Source organism: Lactuca sativa, chromosome 3, assembly GCF_002870075.4.
Source record: "Lactuca sativa cultivar Salinas chromosome 3, Lsat_Salinas_v11, whole genome shotgun sequence".
Lineage (NCBI taxonomy): Eukaryota > Viridiplantae > Streptophyta > Magnoliopsida > Asterales > Asteraceae > Lactuca > Lactuca sativa.
The window spans coordinates 74,950,523-74,968,766 of record NC_056625.2 but is presented as its reverse complement, the minus strand read 5'-3'; positions in this window follow the sequence as shown (position 1 = coordinate 74,968,766).

Genomic DNA, 18,244 nt, shown 5'->3' with positions numbered 1-18,244 from the left:
ATATAAATGGAACACAAAATTAAATAATAACCATAACTACACATGTATATATTTCATCCTAAAAACAATTTCATTATGGACTTGTTCTACACATATAGAAATCGATATTCATATTCCAGATTTGTTCAAATCAGTAATATATTCAAGAACAGTCATAAAGAAAATTTAACCATAACATCGCAATCTCTTCGTCATAAAAATCCATTATCTTCAAAAAAAAAAAAGTACCAAATGCCACTTTTTGGATTCTCTCTCTCTCTCTTTCTCTCTCTCTCTCTCTCTCTATATATATATATATATATATATATATATATATATATATATATATATATATATATATATAATGGCATTTGATACTCATTTTTGTAAGATAATGGATTCTTACAATGAAAAGATTGTGATGTGGATAAATTTTCTCTACGACTATTCTTAAATAGATTACTGATTTGAACAAGTCTGGAATATATATATATATATATATATATATATATATATATATATATATATATATATATATATATATATATATATATATATATATATATAGGGAGTGGTTCAAATGAGAACCACAAAAGATTAAGAACCCTAAGAACCTCATTTAATTACTAAATAATATTATCAAGTATGTTAAAATCCTTATTTTTGTCTTTTTGGTAAGAAAATAGCAAAATCATAATTTTTTTTAGTCTAATATTTTTGTGCATGCATTAATTTATATTTTAACACAAAACTTTTATAAAATACAACTTTATACAGTCCATTTACAGTTTAATACACAAAATTTACAACTTAACATAACTTATTTTACAGTAATTCTTAAATTCATAGAAGTCAAACCTAAACTTTACCACAACCACATGCCGCCATCAACCATCTGTGCCAACATTGCAACAATTTTTTCTTCCAAATGAGATCTGTATATAAAGTCAGACAATGACACGTTAAATACTACATTCATAGTTCAATAAACTGATTAATTCATCAATTTTGAATTTAATGCAAAATAATTATAAAAACTAAGGCATTCTTACATACTTATACAACATTAAAAATAAATATATTCACAAGAAATTAATACATATTTTTTTTACATAAACCATTCATATTTTATTACAAAAATTATATATAAAAAAATCACAGCAACATACATTCAATTCACAATTTAATATACTTAATTATGGTTTAATATATAAAATTTAATCTTAATATAAAAAATTAAAACTTTAATACATAAAAATGTCATATTCTTAACTTTAAACATAGATTTATACATTTAGATCTAGAGGTTGCTGTTTTTTCAAAATTTAATTTACATAATATTCACAGTTTAAATTTTATATAATTTTGTTAAAATTAGAGAAAATCATATATATATATATATATATATATATATATATATATATATATATATATATATGTATGTATAATGATTCTTTCTTCTCATATTTTAGAAGAAAAAACAAAATTCATAAAAATTTCAAACCTTAATACAGTCAATCCACAACTTAATACAGTAATTCATAGTTTAATACACAAAAATTATATATTCACAACTATTTATATATATATATATATATATATATATATATATATATATATATATATACCTTAATACTAACAGTTATACGCTCTTATCTAGAGGCATTTTTATCTATTAAATTGTGAATTTATTATACTAAGCTATGAACAAATTTACAGTTTAACACAACAAATTCACAGTTTAATACAATACATTCACAACTTATTTATAAGTATAATTTTATATTTCAGTGTATAAAAAACTCATTTATATTTTAATACATACATAAGTTATCTCATACTTCATCAGCAAACATCAAAAGAAAAATATATACGTAAATCATAAATGAGGATAACTTATCTGAAATTAGCGAAGAAGATGAGTGAAAAATAGAACATGGCATTACTCTACCACCATCACCACCATTAACACTGCCAACTACCATACGTTGCCATCAATCATCGCCACCACAAATCAACAATATCAACACCGCCAACATCATTCCCTAAAAAATCAAATAAGGGTTAAAAAAAATCACAGTTTAATTCATTATTTCAGACACTAATTCACAACTTAATTTAATATTTTAGACACTAATTCACAACTTAATTCAATATTTCAGACACTAATTCACAACTTAATGCATAAAAAAACACATTCACAACTTAACGTAGATATTCACAAATTAATACATAAAAACACATATTCACAATTTAATACACTACATTCATAACTATTTTATAAGTATAAAATTCAAATCAGGATAAAAAAAATTACAATTCACAGTTTAATAAAACATTTCAGGACTCTTATTCACAATTTAATCAAACACCTTGTATGCTCTATAAAAAAGATTAAGATCGATTTTAAAAAACAACATAAAACTTATAAAAAAATAATATACTCTCATATTAAAATTAATAAAAAAGTCATGTATTCACAACATAAGACTTATATTTTTTTATTAATTATAGTAAAAATAACATTAACATAACTAAATCGTTTATGAAACAATAAAACATCACAATTCACAACTTAAAAAAACTAAATTCATATTATTAGAGAAAACATCTACAAAATAACATATTATAAATACAATTCACAACATAACAACTAAAAAACCTAAATTATGAGCAACAATTCTATTAAAATACCATATTCACAGTTTAATGAACATATAAATTTACTAATACAAAGTTTAATAGTTCTTCCATACCTTTATTCATATTTTAAGACAAATTTTATATAAAATATACAACTTAATAAAGTTCATTTTTTGTTTAATACATAAACTTCACAACATAACATAATACAATCCTTTATACACTAATTCTCATATATATATATATATATATATATATATATATATATATATATATATCATGGGTAAAGTGAATATACCTAACAACCTTATATAAGCTTAGGTACCTAACCACATCATACTACGTAATTTTGTATTATATTTGCATTGTAATCATCCAAAATTCTTAAAATTCAACCTCATAACTTGATTGCTTCCAAAATCTTTAGACTTTCACCATTATCTTCCTTCAAATAACGTCTTTCTATCGGAGACCCCCTGGTGGGCTTCATATACTACCGTTACAAATCAAATGGTGTAGGAGGAATATAATGGTGAATGTCTGAAAATCTTGGAAGTAAATCAAGTTATGGGTTGAAGTTTAAGAACCTTAAATGATTGCAATGGAAATATAATACAAAACAATGTAGTATAATGTGGTTAGGTACCTAAGCTTATATAAGGTTGTTAGGTATATTCACTTTACCCATATATCATACATACTTATAAAGCTAGCATTTTTTCTTGAATCTCATGCATTTGAAACCCCCATTCTTTTTTCCTTTCACCACATTCATTTGAAACTCCCATGACTTTTCAATTTCTTTATAATAATAATTATAATTTGGTAATTAGGTTAAATAAATATCAAATCTAAAGTGTATTCATATATAAACTAAATTTCAATATTAAAATAATATCTTTAATTCTACTTATAAAACTATGTTTTTTTTAACTTTTAACATATTATACTTAATTTATTAGTTTTAATATATTGTTGGATGTAAACCATTATCATTTTAAAGGTATAATTTTTGAACAATTTGTATAAAATACTTAAAATATTAATTAAAATATAACATTATAGGCTCAACTTAAATATAAATTTTATTTAACTTAAACAACCCAAAGATTATTTTATAAATAGTTAAAAGTGATAAATTGTAGTGTCTTTCTAATAATGATTGTAAGTTGGTTAATAAGGTTAAATAAATATCAAACCTAAAGTGTAATCATAAATAGACTAAATTTCAATTTTAAAATAATATCTTTACTTCTATTTATAAAGTTATGTCTTTAAATTTTAACATATTATACTTAATTTATTAGATTTAAAATGTTGTTGCATGTAAACCATTATCAGCTTAAAGCTACAATCTTTGAACAGTTTGAACAAAATGCTTAAATTGTTAATTTAAATATAACATTACAGTGTCAACTTAAATATAAATTTCAGTTCCACTAAAAAACCAAATAATATTTTGTAAATAGTTAAAAGTGATAAGTTATAGTGATAAATGCAAAAACTAAATTGTAATATCAGTTTAACTAAAATATTTCCTAAATATATTTATATAATCGTTAAAAATTTTCAAATAAGTAGCTTAAAATAACTTATAATAACAATAGTTAAAAATAGCTCTATATAAATGATTATATTGTTACCTTTAAAATCAAAAAATAATGTTTGATGTTTTAAATAATTATAATGATATAAATTAAAACATTAAACAAATAAATTTTAAAAAATTAGTTAAAAATAACAACTATAAATTATATTAAACCATATATAATATTTAATTTTATTGATGTGTAACTCACGAGTAGAAGTCATTCAAACGATTGAGATTATGACGTTATAATAGATTTATATATTATCATATAATTCAAAATAATCAATATACTATATCAAATTAATATACGAATTATTATATCAAATTTAACAATAACGTTACTGTTATATTTTAAAAAATATATATTTGTAAAGACTTCAACTATATAGGTGTTTCTGTGCATTATAATGTCAATTCAAATATAAATTTCAGTTCCATTTTAAAAAAACTAAAGAATATTTTGTAAATAGTTAAAAGTGATAAATTGTAGTGATAAAAGCAAAAACTAAATTGTAATCTCAATTTAACTAAAATATTTCTTAAATATATTTTTATAATCGTTAAAAGTTTCCAAATAAGTAACTTAAATTAACTTACAATAACAACAGTTGAAAAAAACTCTATATAAATGATTATATTGTTAGCTTTAAAATAAAAAAACAATGTTTGATGTTTTAAATAATTATAATGATAGAAATTAAAATATTAAGCAAATAAATTTTAAAAAATTAATTAACAATAAAAACAACTATGAATAACATCAAATCATATGTTATATTTAATTTTATTCATGTGTAACTCGCGGGTAGAAGTCATTCAAGCGATTGAGATTATGAAGTTATAATAAATGTATATATTATCATATAATTCAAAATAATCAATATGTTATATCAATTTAGTATATACAAATTATTATATCAAATTTAACAACGACGTTACTGTCATATTTAAAAAAATCATATATTTGTAAAGACTTCAACTATATAGGTGTTTCTGCGCAACGCGCGGGCATTCGCCTAGTATATATATATATATATATATATATATATATATATATATATATATATATATATATAAAGATGTCAAACCCAAACTCTACCACCACTAACTACCACACGCCACGACCAACGACATGTGTCGCCGTCGCAATCATTCTTCCTTCCAACTTAGTCTGTATATTTAAAATCATTAATTGACACCTTAAATACTCTATTCACAACTTAATAAACAAATTAATTCACTTATTCAAAGTTTAATGCAAAATAATTATAAAAACTAATACATTCTTACATATTTGTATAACAAAAAATTAAATATATTCACAAAAAAAATTAATACAAACATTCTTACATAAATCATTCATATTTTAAGATAAAATTCATGAAAATTTATATTTAACCAATCAATTCACAGTTTAGCAGAAAATTCACAGCTTGATGCCATCAATTCACAGTTTAAGTTTTACATACTTAGAGAAATCATATTTATGTATAATGCTTCTTTCATCTAATATTTCAGAAGCTAACACAAAATACTTAAAAAAAAAATTACAGTTTAATACAGTTAATTCACAACTTAATGTTGTCAAGACACACTTTAATACACTAAATTCATAGTAAATATAATAAATTCACAATTTAATACACAAAGTTCCAACTTAATACAGTCAATTCATATTTAGACTGTGTTGAGTTGTGATTTTTGTATTAACCTATGAATTGACTGTAGTAAGCTGTGATTTTTTTTTATTAATTTTGTGTTTACTTCTGAAATATGAGATGAGAGAAACATTATACTATGCGTATAATGCTTCTTTCATCTCATATTTCAGAAGCAAACACAAAATTTACTAAAAAACTCACAGATTAATACATTCAATTCACAACTTAATATATTCATCACAACATAGTACAACCAATTCGCAGCTTAATACAGTAAATTCACAGTTTAATACAGTCAATGACAGATATACAAAAAAAGAAAAAAAATTAGGCCATGCAAACAAGATCCATAAAATAGCTCAAACATCATGATAATTTAATTTGTGAAAATTAATTAAAAAACATATAATTTTTTTCATGAGTTTTTATTTTTGCTAAATTATTCCACATTCAAATGCAAAAATAGATAAGTAAATATAGTTTTCAATTTTAAGTAAAACCACCAACTTAATTATATAGCACAATAAAATTAACAAAATTTACTAATTTACCATTTAAAAGTAGAATAAATATATAAAATTTAACCACCCATGCGATTTTAAAATTAACAATCATAAATTTTTATTGGAACTAACAAAATAATTAATTATAGACTCGTAGAGTACTTGCCTTACAAATATTAATTAAACCTATATGAAAAAAGACAAATACCAAAATTATCATTGATTAAATAAACAAAAATTAAAACCAATTATAATTATTTAAATGTTTATCATATCCAGAGAATCACATTAGTCATAAAAGCTATAAAAGCTATGATAATGACCATACACTGTAGATATTGAAAGAAACACAATTCTCATATTATTTTATAATTCGTTGCTTTGTTTACAAGGATGTGATGCCATACGAGTGTGAGAAAAAGAGTATTGCATGTATGATAGAGATTATGAGAATACAGAGAAGGAATACATACAAGAGTCATCGTCAGGCTAGGCAACCAGTAACGAGATCTTGATGTAATATTTTTCCGGCGATACCACAAGGCATCAAGAGGCGGTTAGCAAAAGTCGTTGGAGGGGTCAGTAGATTTTATTCACTCGATAGAGGAACCACCACCAACCACCAGGAGACAAAGTAGATCCGAAGGAATCATAAACAAATCAGATCTAGAGGGAGCCGATTTTCGTAGATCCTCAGTGCTCGACAAAGTTCTAGATCTAGAGTACGGCGGTCATCGTTGTTAGACCGGAGAAAATAGAGGACTGCAAGCACCGCTTTTAGTGTTCAGGCGACGTTGGAGTTCGACGACGAAGCTCATATCATAGTTTTGAAGGTGTAGAGGATCAGATATGGTGTTTCGGCGGTGATAATTTACAGATCTAAGTTTGACAACTAGATTAGATTTGTTGGATGTTAGGATTCGAAGGCCAGAGGTCGTTCCTGGTGAGTTTGGATGATGGAAGGAGGCAGTGGAGTGGCGGTAGCCAAGGCGATAAGGCAGCTGCGGTGGCAACAGGCGGTGACGAGTTGGAGGAGATAGTGGTAAAGTTTTGGTATAAGTTCCTTGAAGATTGAAAAAAAGTTTGAGGGAATGGAATCAACAGATCTGATTTTTATAAATGATGTTATTGTTTAAATGTTAATGTTTTAAAATGACCATAATGTCCCTGTTGTTTTTGGCATTTATAAAAAAAATGTTAAAAGAATAACAAAAATATATCAAAATAGGTGGTTCTTAGAGTTCTTATATATATATATATATATATATATATATATATATATATATATATATATAGAGAGAGAGAGAGAGAGAGAGAGAAAGAGAGAATGGAGATCAACAGTTAGAGGAGCAAACCAACGAAACAACTAACTCCTTCAATATCGTTTATATTAAAAAAATCGATTTCATAATAAAACAGAAGGCATTCTGATTTGATTTGGGTTTCTTTTGTTTTGTTGTTAAGGCATTGGAGGCACACTACCAATCTCCATTAGCCATCTTTTGTGTAACATCCCAAAATTCAAGACTAAAAATTTCTTTTAATAAAACATTACTTAAAGCAAAATCATCAATCCAAAACATAATCAGAGTATTAATTTCCAAAACACATGTTCGTTATCAGAGTAAAACATTCCCAGGCTATCTAATCTATTGTGTGTGTCATGCGATCACCCCGGGCTCTTCCCTCCGCTACCGGAAGTACCTGAAACGAAAACTGAAAACCGTAAGCACGAAGCTTAGTGAGTTCCCCAACCTACCACATACCATGCGTAACCACATACTGCACATACTGGGCCACGCCCGCTATTCTGGGCCTCGCCCCCTGCCTCGGGCTTCGCCCGCTACAACGGCCCCGCTGCTCTAGGCCTCGCCTGGCTTTGAGCCCCGCTCGGATACAGATCTGTTTCACTTAGGCCTCACTTGTCATTGGGCCTCGCCCGCCAACAAATACTAACACATAAACATATCGCAATAGATACACACTAAGCATACACTACCAAATCCTGTTCTAAAGGCCTCGCCTATCTTGGGCCTCGCCCATGTCCTGCAACTGGTGAGTCATGGAACCCCGTCCACACTCCTACTGGTAGTGAGATACGGGCCCAACCCACACTCACTCTTTCCCTAACTTGGGAGTCGCCCCTGTTCTGCTGCTAATGAGATGTGGAACACCATCCACACTCTGCTATTGGTGAGGTACGGGACCTCGCCCACACTCACCTCCCTACCAGGCACATACATGTATCACACAGACAACAAGTATAAACTATCATATAAATCATTCCTTGGGCACCTGCCCGCTACCATTGGACCTCATCCCGAATATCATACTAGCATAATGTGCCTAGGGCTAACCCCCAGGTCTTCTACTCATAACTACATGTGTCGACATTGTGGCCTTAGACCCATTCACACAAAGGGAAACTCACCTGCACTTGCTGAACTTGCTGATAACCCCTATAGCTGCTGCCCGACAACTCTCTGAACTCCTGCTTCACTAGCTCCCTGAGCTACCAATATCAATGCAACACTTAGTCTAACTGTCCCCCGAAAGTCAACTAAGTCAACTCTGGTCAACGTCAAAGTCCTGGTCAAAGCCAACCTTCCAGGTCAACCCTACTCGCCGAGTCTGCCTACTGACTCGCCGAGTTCATATGCTCAGAGTCCTTCCATTCGCAACTCGACTCGCCGAGTCAGTCCATGACTCGCCGAGTCCACTGATTGTGGAGTCCTGACCTGTCCAACTCACCGAGTCCCCACTCAACACACTGATCCGAGTCTTAACTCGAAGGGTTTGGGGTTTCGCAACTTGACTCGCCGAGTCCAAGGCAATCTTCAACAGACTCGCCGAGTTGTTCTTCCAACTCGCCGAGTTCCTGCCCAACTTCAACCAACTCGCCGAGTCCACCCAAGTGACTCGCCGAGTCGCTCTAGTTCTTAATCCATACAGTGGCTTTTTGAGCCATGCAGGGGCTCCAAATGATATATCCATACTTCCAAAGCTCAATCCTCACTTAAAGTTGCAAACTTTACGTATAACTAAAGAGATCTAGGCTCAAAACACTCTAGGGCTAGGTTTAAGGACAAAAGGGCTTCACCATCTACTCATCTTCTAATGCTTTACGACATATTGGACCATCCCAACACTAGATCTGAAGTGACAACAACATATCTAAGCCCCAAACTTGAATTGGGTCTCAAACAACCATAAAACCCCCAAATCTCATAACAAAAATAGATCTAGATGCAAAGGAGGGAAGATAGCAGCTTATTACCTCCAAGATGAACACAAACTGAGGTAGATCTCGGATCTACACCTCCCCTTTGAAGCAACCTTCTTGATCTTCAAGTTCCTTACCAAAGTTTGCTTCCTCCAAAGCTATTTCTCCTAAATGATGGAAGCTCACACGAAATCTAGGGTTTACAGGTTCTCTAGGATGATATGGAGGCTGAGGGAGGGACATAACACCCTTTATATAGGATACAACTCCCGGGATTAGGGTTTTCCTCGTTCAGACCAGACTCGCCGAGTCCCCTTAGCCGACTCGCCGAGTCGGTCACTTACTCCTTGACGCGGATCCAGTTCGGAGTCGCCGAGTTCCTCCTTGGACTCGACGAGTCGGCCCTTTAACTTAGGGTTTCCTATCCTTTCTTGGCCTTCCTGATTTTGGGTGTTACATTTTGTCTTCAACGCACGATAGAGATGAACATGAATAAGTCAAATTTATAGGCTAAAGATCCATTTATCCAACTCCCTGATGATCTGTTCATCTTAATCCTAACAAAAATCCGTCAACAAGATTGCAAATTCTTGTCTCCGTGCTCTCTGATTTCAAAACATTTTTCTTCCTTGATACATCTTATGCCTTTTATTTCTATCTCAATATCCCCGCCAAATACTCCAAAGCCCACTTCAAATTTATTCAAATCATCATAGATTTCTCCAAATCATCATTACAAGACGTCGTCGATCGGTTTATTGACCGAAAAATAGACTACTTGACCTCCCTCCGGCCTCCCATCCAGAAAGCTCTAATTTTTCTCAAAAATTTCACGATTATATCCTCAAAGGTTTTTCTTTTACTCCTCTACTTCATTTTCCAGTTATGGACATTGGGATTGATTACCCCTTTTAATTAACCAAACCTACACTGTGTTTGTAATCGATCAATTTCTGGAAACCTTGTTTTGTTAATCTAATATTTAGCTTGTTATTAGTCAATTTTATTAAAATTTTGTTTATTTTACTGCTATAGTATGCCCTAAAATTTATCTGATTTTCACTTCCAGATTAATGTTTAACTTCAGTGACCACTGGCTAGGATTAATTATTTATTCAAGACTCCATGATTTGTTGTGCCTCTACATAACTATTTAGGTGAAATTTGAATTCTTTGCATATATTGTTTATGTTTTCTAGTGATATGATCAAACAAATGTTTAATTGAACACTTATGATTAAATTCGGAAATTTAAAAAGCATGATAATGAATCAATATATTTCATATCATAATACTATGTTGTCTTAAGGTAAGTCTTGGCCTTTTGTTGCATGGTTAGCATACCATTCAAGACTTTAGAGTTGCAGCTCTATATAATCAGTAGAATTTTCAACATTCATTCTTTTATTTCCATTCATGTTGTTTTCCATGGATGGACATAATAAAGGAGGATAACATTTATCACCCCCTAATTAAAACTTGTATAGGCCAAGCATATTCTGCATTAGGAAGAAAAGACGATGATGTAATAGTGTGGGAACAAGGTTATAAACATGTTTTTCATCAGTTTGTAGATTTAAAGCAACTGATCGAGCTGCTAGAGCTTGTGACAACTGCAAAACAAAGTATGGTTGATGTTAAACATTTATCTAAGTGGTCTGTATCAAAACCTGAGCCTAACAATTCAGTCAAATCAAATGAAACCTTTAATAATCATACCATGTCAAATATTGGCTATGAACCTCGTGGTCATTCAAGGGAGATAAAAAGCAAGCGAAATCATGTCAATTCCAATGGAAATCATTACAAGAAACAAAATGAGACATACAACATATTTGTTGACTTTGGTTCAAGCTCTAGTACATATGACAATCGCAAAATATATGATCTGAGCACTAAAATTTCATTAATTCCTAATAAGTCGATCGATTGATAATGATAAATCTGACATGAACAGTGAACCAAGTAATGATGCTAAGGGGAATAAAAGTTCTTTGTTACTAGAATCTCAATGTCCAAGTTAATAAATGTAGATTTTCGACTGTCAAGGGAAATTGCTCACGCTGCTTAAATATCCATGTTTCTTTATTTATTATTTTTCTAATATCTATATTATTCTTCTTAAAGGATCTAGTATGAAGTGAGCATTCTATTTTTCTAAGTGAACAAAGGGAAGTATGCTCGTGCAATATCCATCTTTGATCAGTTTAACTTCTTTTGAACTTAATTTCAATAAGTTAGTCTTCATACCTATGTGAATATGGAAAGCCATCATACATGCATCGATGATTTTGTTCTTATATCTAATAACATTTTGCTTTTTTTCTCTTTATCTCTTTCTTTTTTCTTTTCATTTATCTGGTTGCAGATACTGAGATAAGATCCTACATACCCAATTATAGCAATATTAATTGCTTCCTAAGTATATTTTTCAAAGTGTAATATTTTAATAATAAAAACTGAATTTGTATATTTCATATACTTATTCTTATGCATATGTATAAGAATATGTCAAATACTTATTCTTATGCATATGCATATATGATGCTTTAATGATTATGAACTAGTTTATCCTACTAATGAAACTAATTATTACCTAAGGCAGTGTACCTTGTTGGAACTAGTATATCTCAATAGATAGGTATCGAACACAGGGAATAAAATGCTTAGCTAATTTTTATCTACTACTAACTAAGTTATTAATAAATTTAGAAAAAAGGTTCTCTCTAGTTTTGCAAGACTAGAAACTTAATTAACTAAACTAACTAACTATCAACTATTAAGGCAAATATTAAAACTAAAAGCAAGAAGCACAAAAGGCGAATTAAATCAAGGTAATTGAGAGACTTTCGTTTAGCTTGAATTTACTTGCTATTATGGTTGATTTATAGAAGTGCAATGGATTATTGTTTCATTGGTTACCGATTCCTAAGATGACTAGGTTAATGTTCACTAAACCTAATCCTTTAGCAAACAAGCTCATTCATACAGTGACCAGGAGGATAAACTACCAAGTTTCTAGTGTTCAGTTCGAGTTAAATTAGATTTATAATGATTAATTTGGTTTATTAGCTCAATTCAATATATGATTGGTCATCATATATTATCCCTTACGATTATTTACCCACTTTTCTATTTAACCCTGGGTTTTGGTCAAAACTTTAGTCCTACAATTTTGTAATTCACAAATATCATAAAATTCAAGTTCAATTAAGAAGATGGTCATACAAACTTAATTAAACGCAACAGTAAATAGTGAAAGCAGTTATCATAAGCATAAAAGGTTCTTTAATAAGCTAAAGTAAATAACCAATAAAACTTAATCCTAACCATAAATGAAACCATAATAAGTCAAGAAAATCTACACTAAACGAAAGTCATAGGGTTTTAGGCCATGATTCAGCAATCAAACACAGAAAAATGAATTTCATACTAGTAAACATGATTAAGCTAAAGTAGAAAGATGTAATTAAGAGTTGTATTGCCTTAATGCTCTCAATTCCCAAGCTATGATCGACTTCTTCACTTCCAAGCTTCAAATCAAATACTTGGCCTTCAAAAATCGACAGTAGCTTCCAACAAAAGTTATAATTTCGGAGGAGAATGGCTTGTATTTATGCTTTTCCTAAAAACAGACCACCATGACGTGATTTTCGTGGTTATCCTGTATTCAGCAAGTCTTCTAAATCAATCGGGAATGTTCAAAACACCACGTCGTGGGAAAGTTACCACGACGTGGAGAGTGTATTTTTTTTCATTTTGAAGTCTTGATTCAAACTCCAAGCTTCCAGCTTCCTTTCTGTTCCAAGCATGTCTTTTACCCCTACAACACAATACATAACAAATTAAGTACCTTTTGTTTTATAAAGGACATAAAAAATAATTAGAAATATTAAGATATGATGTAAAATTATACATATAGATATGCACATATCAATATACTTATTCTTATGGATATGCATTTGCTTATGCATATACTAATTTATATGTATATTCATATACTTATTCGTATGCATATGTATATACTTATTCATATGCATATAGTAATTCATATGCATATGCATATAATTATTCATATGTATATGCATATGCATATAGTTATTCATATGTATATGCATATACTTATTTTTATGCATATGCATATGCATTATGCATATTCATATAATATATACTATATTATAAAACATATTTATCATATCTTGAATTTTAAGAGATATAAGTTATAAAGCTTTTTATACAAATCAATTATGCATAATAAATCATCAATACCTGTCAAAAATATAAAGATGTGAATAAGGAAGATTATTAATAAATTCACTTTGTAGCAAAATAAAGTCATGTATAAAATTAATTTATATTTCTTAAACTAGACATTGTTATATCAAATTACATCAATAATATAAATAGGAAATATACATATAAGGTCTAAAAATAAATATTTTACTAAAAAGTTGTAATTTTTTATTACTTAATAACTAATAATAAAATTTAATAATTATTTCTCCGTACGAAACTATTCACCAATAGAGCTATTTGTCATCGCCGCTTTGTTTGGGCATACATCTAGTATGCATTTAATTGTTTTATGTATATATTTATTCTTATGCATATCTGTATTCTAATTCATATGCATATACATATATTTATTCATATGTATATGCATATGCTTATTCCTATGCATATAAAGGCATTATCTTGTTTTTTAAATGTGCATGTGCATATGAACATGTTTTTTTTTTTTTTTTTTTTTTTTTTTTTTAAATATGCATATACACAAAAATATGAATATAAATTAAAAATGCATTTTTTTGAAAAAAAACTAATATTAATTTCGAAATGTAAGGAATATTTTTGTCAATTTAAAAAAAATAGAAAAACAAAAAAAAATTGTTTTTTTCAAATAAGCAAAAATATACCTTATATTTCGAAATTAATATTTAAAAAATGATTTTTTTTTCAAAAAAAAAATATTTCTATGCATATATTTATTCTTATATATATATATATATATATATATATATATATATATATATATATATATATATATATATCTTATTCATATGCATATACTTATTATTATGCATACGCGTATACCTATTATTATGCATATGCATATATGTTATGTATATACATATGCATGTAATTATCTATATGCATATGCATATACTTATGAATCATCATACAATTATTTATATGCATATTTAATATACTTAGTCTTATGCATATGAATATACATAACCATAATCATATCTATTTAATTGTTTTATGCATATACTTATTCTTATGCATATGCATGTTCATATACATATTCATATGCATATACATATGCCTATTCTATAATTAATTCTGAAGGTCTCTCCCTCAATTTAGTTCTCCATTGATCTTCTCTCTCTCTGCCTATATATATATATATATATATATATATATATATATATATATATATATATATATATATATATATATATATAGGGAGAGAGAGTTAGGTTCAAATTTTTCTACCATCTATTGTGTGCATGTAGGATTGATTCTAGACCAATCATTTTAGTTATTTTAAGAAAGTAATTAATGCATATTAAATGCTAACGATTTAATTAATACTCATTATATTTTCAACAAGTAATATGTATTAATTACTTTCTTAAAATAACTGAAATGATTGGTCCATAATTAATGATACATGCACATAATAGATAGTTAGAACAAAATAACCTAACCCTATATATATATATATATATATATATATATATATATATATATATATATATATATATATATATATATATATATAGAGAGAGAGAGAGAGAGAGAGAGAGAGAGCTAGGTTCAAATGTTTTTAGCAAGTATTGTGTGCCTAAATGCACCAATGAGAATTTAAGAAATAATAAACAATTAAATAAATCATTTAAGGGTATTCTGGACATTTTGTACTTTTTAATTAGGGAATCATTTAATTGAAATCCTACAATTAAGGAAATAAAATCAATTTTTTTGACCTAGTCTCTTTCTTGCATCATGTCTTATATTCAAGGAATTACCAAGATGAATCACCGACACCCCACAACACAACCGATCAAGACCTCGATTTCTTCTTTCTTTTTCCAGTCGACGCACACCACATATAGAAGTAGTCGATCGCTTCTTTTTTTCTGATCGCTTCTTCTGTATTAAACATATCAATGAAAGCATGTGGCCACCGACGGAAAAGTAGAATGATTTATTGGAATGTTTTGCAGAAGGGCATGATCAGAGCATTCAACAAAAGCCCTAATTTACATTTGTCGATAATCGAGTAAGTTTTTGTTATTTACTCCTCTATTTTCCGTTAGTGTCTAGAGTCATAATGTCTTTGTCTCCTGTTATATAATGAAAATAGTTCATCACTTGATTATTGTCTATAATATTTCCTAATTGATTCCTAAAATGTTATGTAAAGTTGTTTGGATTGTTTAAAGAGGAATTTAGTTACAAGTTAGTATTAGTACTTCAATAACAATGAAAAGTTCATCAATCGTTTAGATGGATTGAATTACATCGTCTTCTTCAGATCCTTCATTCGATCATTCTCATCCTTTATATAACGGGTTCCAAACAATTTGGTGGATCGGGATTTAGGGCTTGGAAGATAGCCATGAGTATCGCACTCTATGGTGCAGAGAATGGTACTGTAATTTTTTTATCTTATATATTATTTTTGAAACTTATATTTTCAGCACTTTTACTTGGTTCAAAATTTTGTCTATCTTTGAATTGTCATATCTCTTTCACACTAGCTACAAATTAGCTGAATTTTTCCTGCATATTCTACTCAATGCTAGTTACAACTTAGGCTTTGGACTCATTCTGATTCGACTCATACTGGCTGATATACAGTCCCTTGAACAGGGGGCTGTTCGGGCCAAATTTTCAGCACAAATTGTTAATTCTTATTTTCTGATGCAGGATACGATTATTCAACATTCAGGAATGATTAAAGAATGCCTAGAACTTATTTTCATGGCAGAATTCTCATAGAATGTAAGTGCCTAGAATTTGATTTCATGACATTCTCATAGAATATAATTTTTATCAAAGGTACATTTTAATGATTGTAGATAGTAATTAAATTTTTATCTTCATACACTTTGGTTCTTGATCAATTGATTTGAGGATTACATTCTATTAGAATAAATTATAATTCTTTAATGTTTACTACATTTTATCAGAATTTATTGTTTTTATTCTCTTAGAATGCATTGGATTTTTTTTAATATTTGAAAGTTAATTATTGTTTTCTTTGTGGATTTAGGTCTTGAAGATGTTGTCATTGATGTGGAAAAGGAAAAAAACATATAGAACGAGAGTATATTATAACAGAATATACTCTGCCAGAATATGTATGAATTAGTTTTTGTTGCATTTGTGATAAGAACGGTCGGAAGAATGGCTTGAAGAATACTATTATTCTTTCAGAATGAAGAAGGTAAAGAATATTCAAAACCATTCTGCAAGAATAGTTTATTCTATAAGAATTTTTATTGTTGGATTCTATTTGAATGCATTGAATTGTTTAATTTTTGAAACTTGATTATCTTTTATTTGTGGATTCAGGTTTTAAAGAGGCTAACATTGATGTGGAGAAGGAAGAAAACATATAGAACAAGAGTGTATTAAACCAGAATGTGTTATGCTACAATGTATAAAATGTTGCTTAAAAATAATATTTTTTCAGAATAGATTAGTGTTTAGATTTTGATATTTTTTTTTATTTTTTTTTTCAGAATGTTGTTATTATTCAATGAATCACAATCATACAATGTAATTATTTGTTATATTATTTAGTTCAAGAATTGATTTGTGTATTCTTTCAGAATGTATTTACTAGTTTATATTTGACATTCTATTATTCTGACAGAATAAAATCGGAAAATATATTTACTAGTTTATGGTTGGCATTCTATCATTCTGACAGAATAAAATCGGATTTTTAAATTTGAATTAATTTAAAATATTCAGATTTTTAATAAATAAAGGAATTAATCATCCCTAAAAAATCTGAAAATTTTCTTTTTTAATATAGGTTAATTGACTAAAATGCCCTTATGCTGAAATTTGTGTGATTATATGGTAAATACTATCCTATTCTACTATCATTGACCCTCAAATCATGACCTTTGATTATATTCCATCCGATGGTCTAGATCTATGCATTCTGGCACACAATAGTTAGTAAAAACAAAATAACGTAACCCTATATATATATATATATATATATATATATATATATATATATATATATATATATATATATATATATATATATATATATATATATGGAAAAATGAATATACCCTTAAGGGTATATAAGCTTAGGTACCCAAACTTATCATAATACGATGTTTTGTTTGATATATTCATTATAATGTTCTTAAACTTCAACATCTAACTTGATTTACTTTCAAGATTTTCAAATTTTCATTATTATCTTTCTCTTACGTCATATTTTTTTGTTGAACACCTACTACACTATATATAATATAGTTGAAAATGAAAATTATATAAGAGGAATATAAATGTGAAATTTATAAAAACCTTGGAAGTTAATCAAGTTAGAAGTTGAATAATAAGAACATTGGAGAATTACAATGTATATATGATACAAAACGAC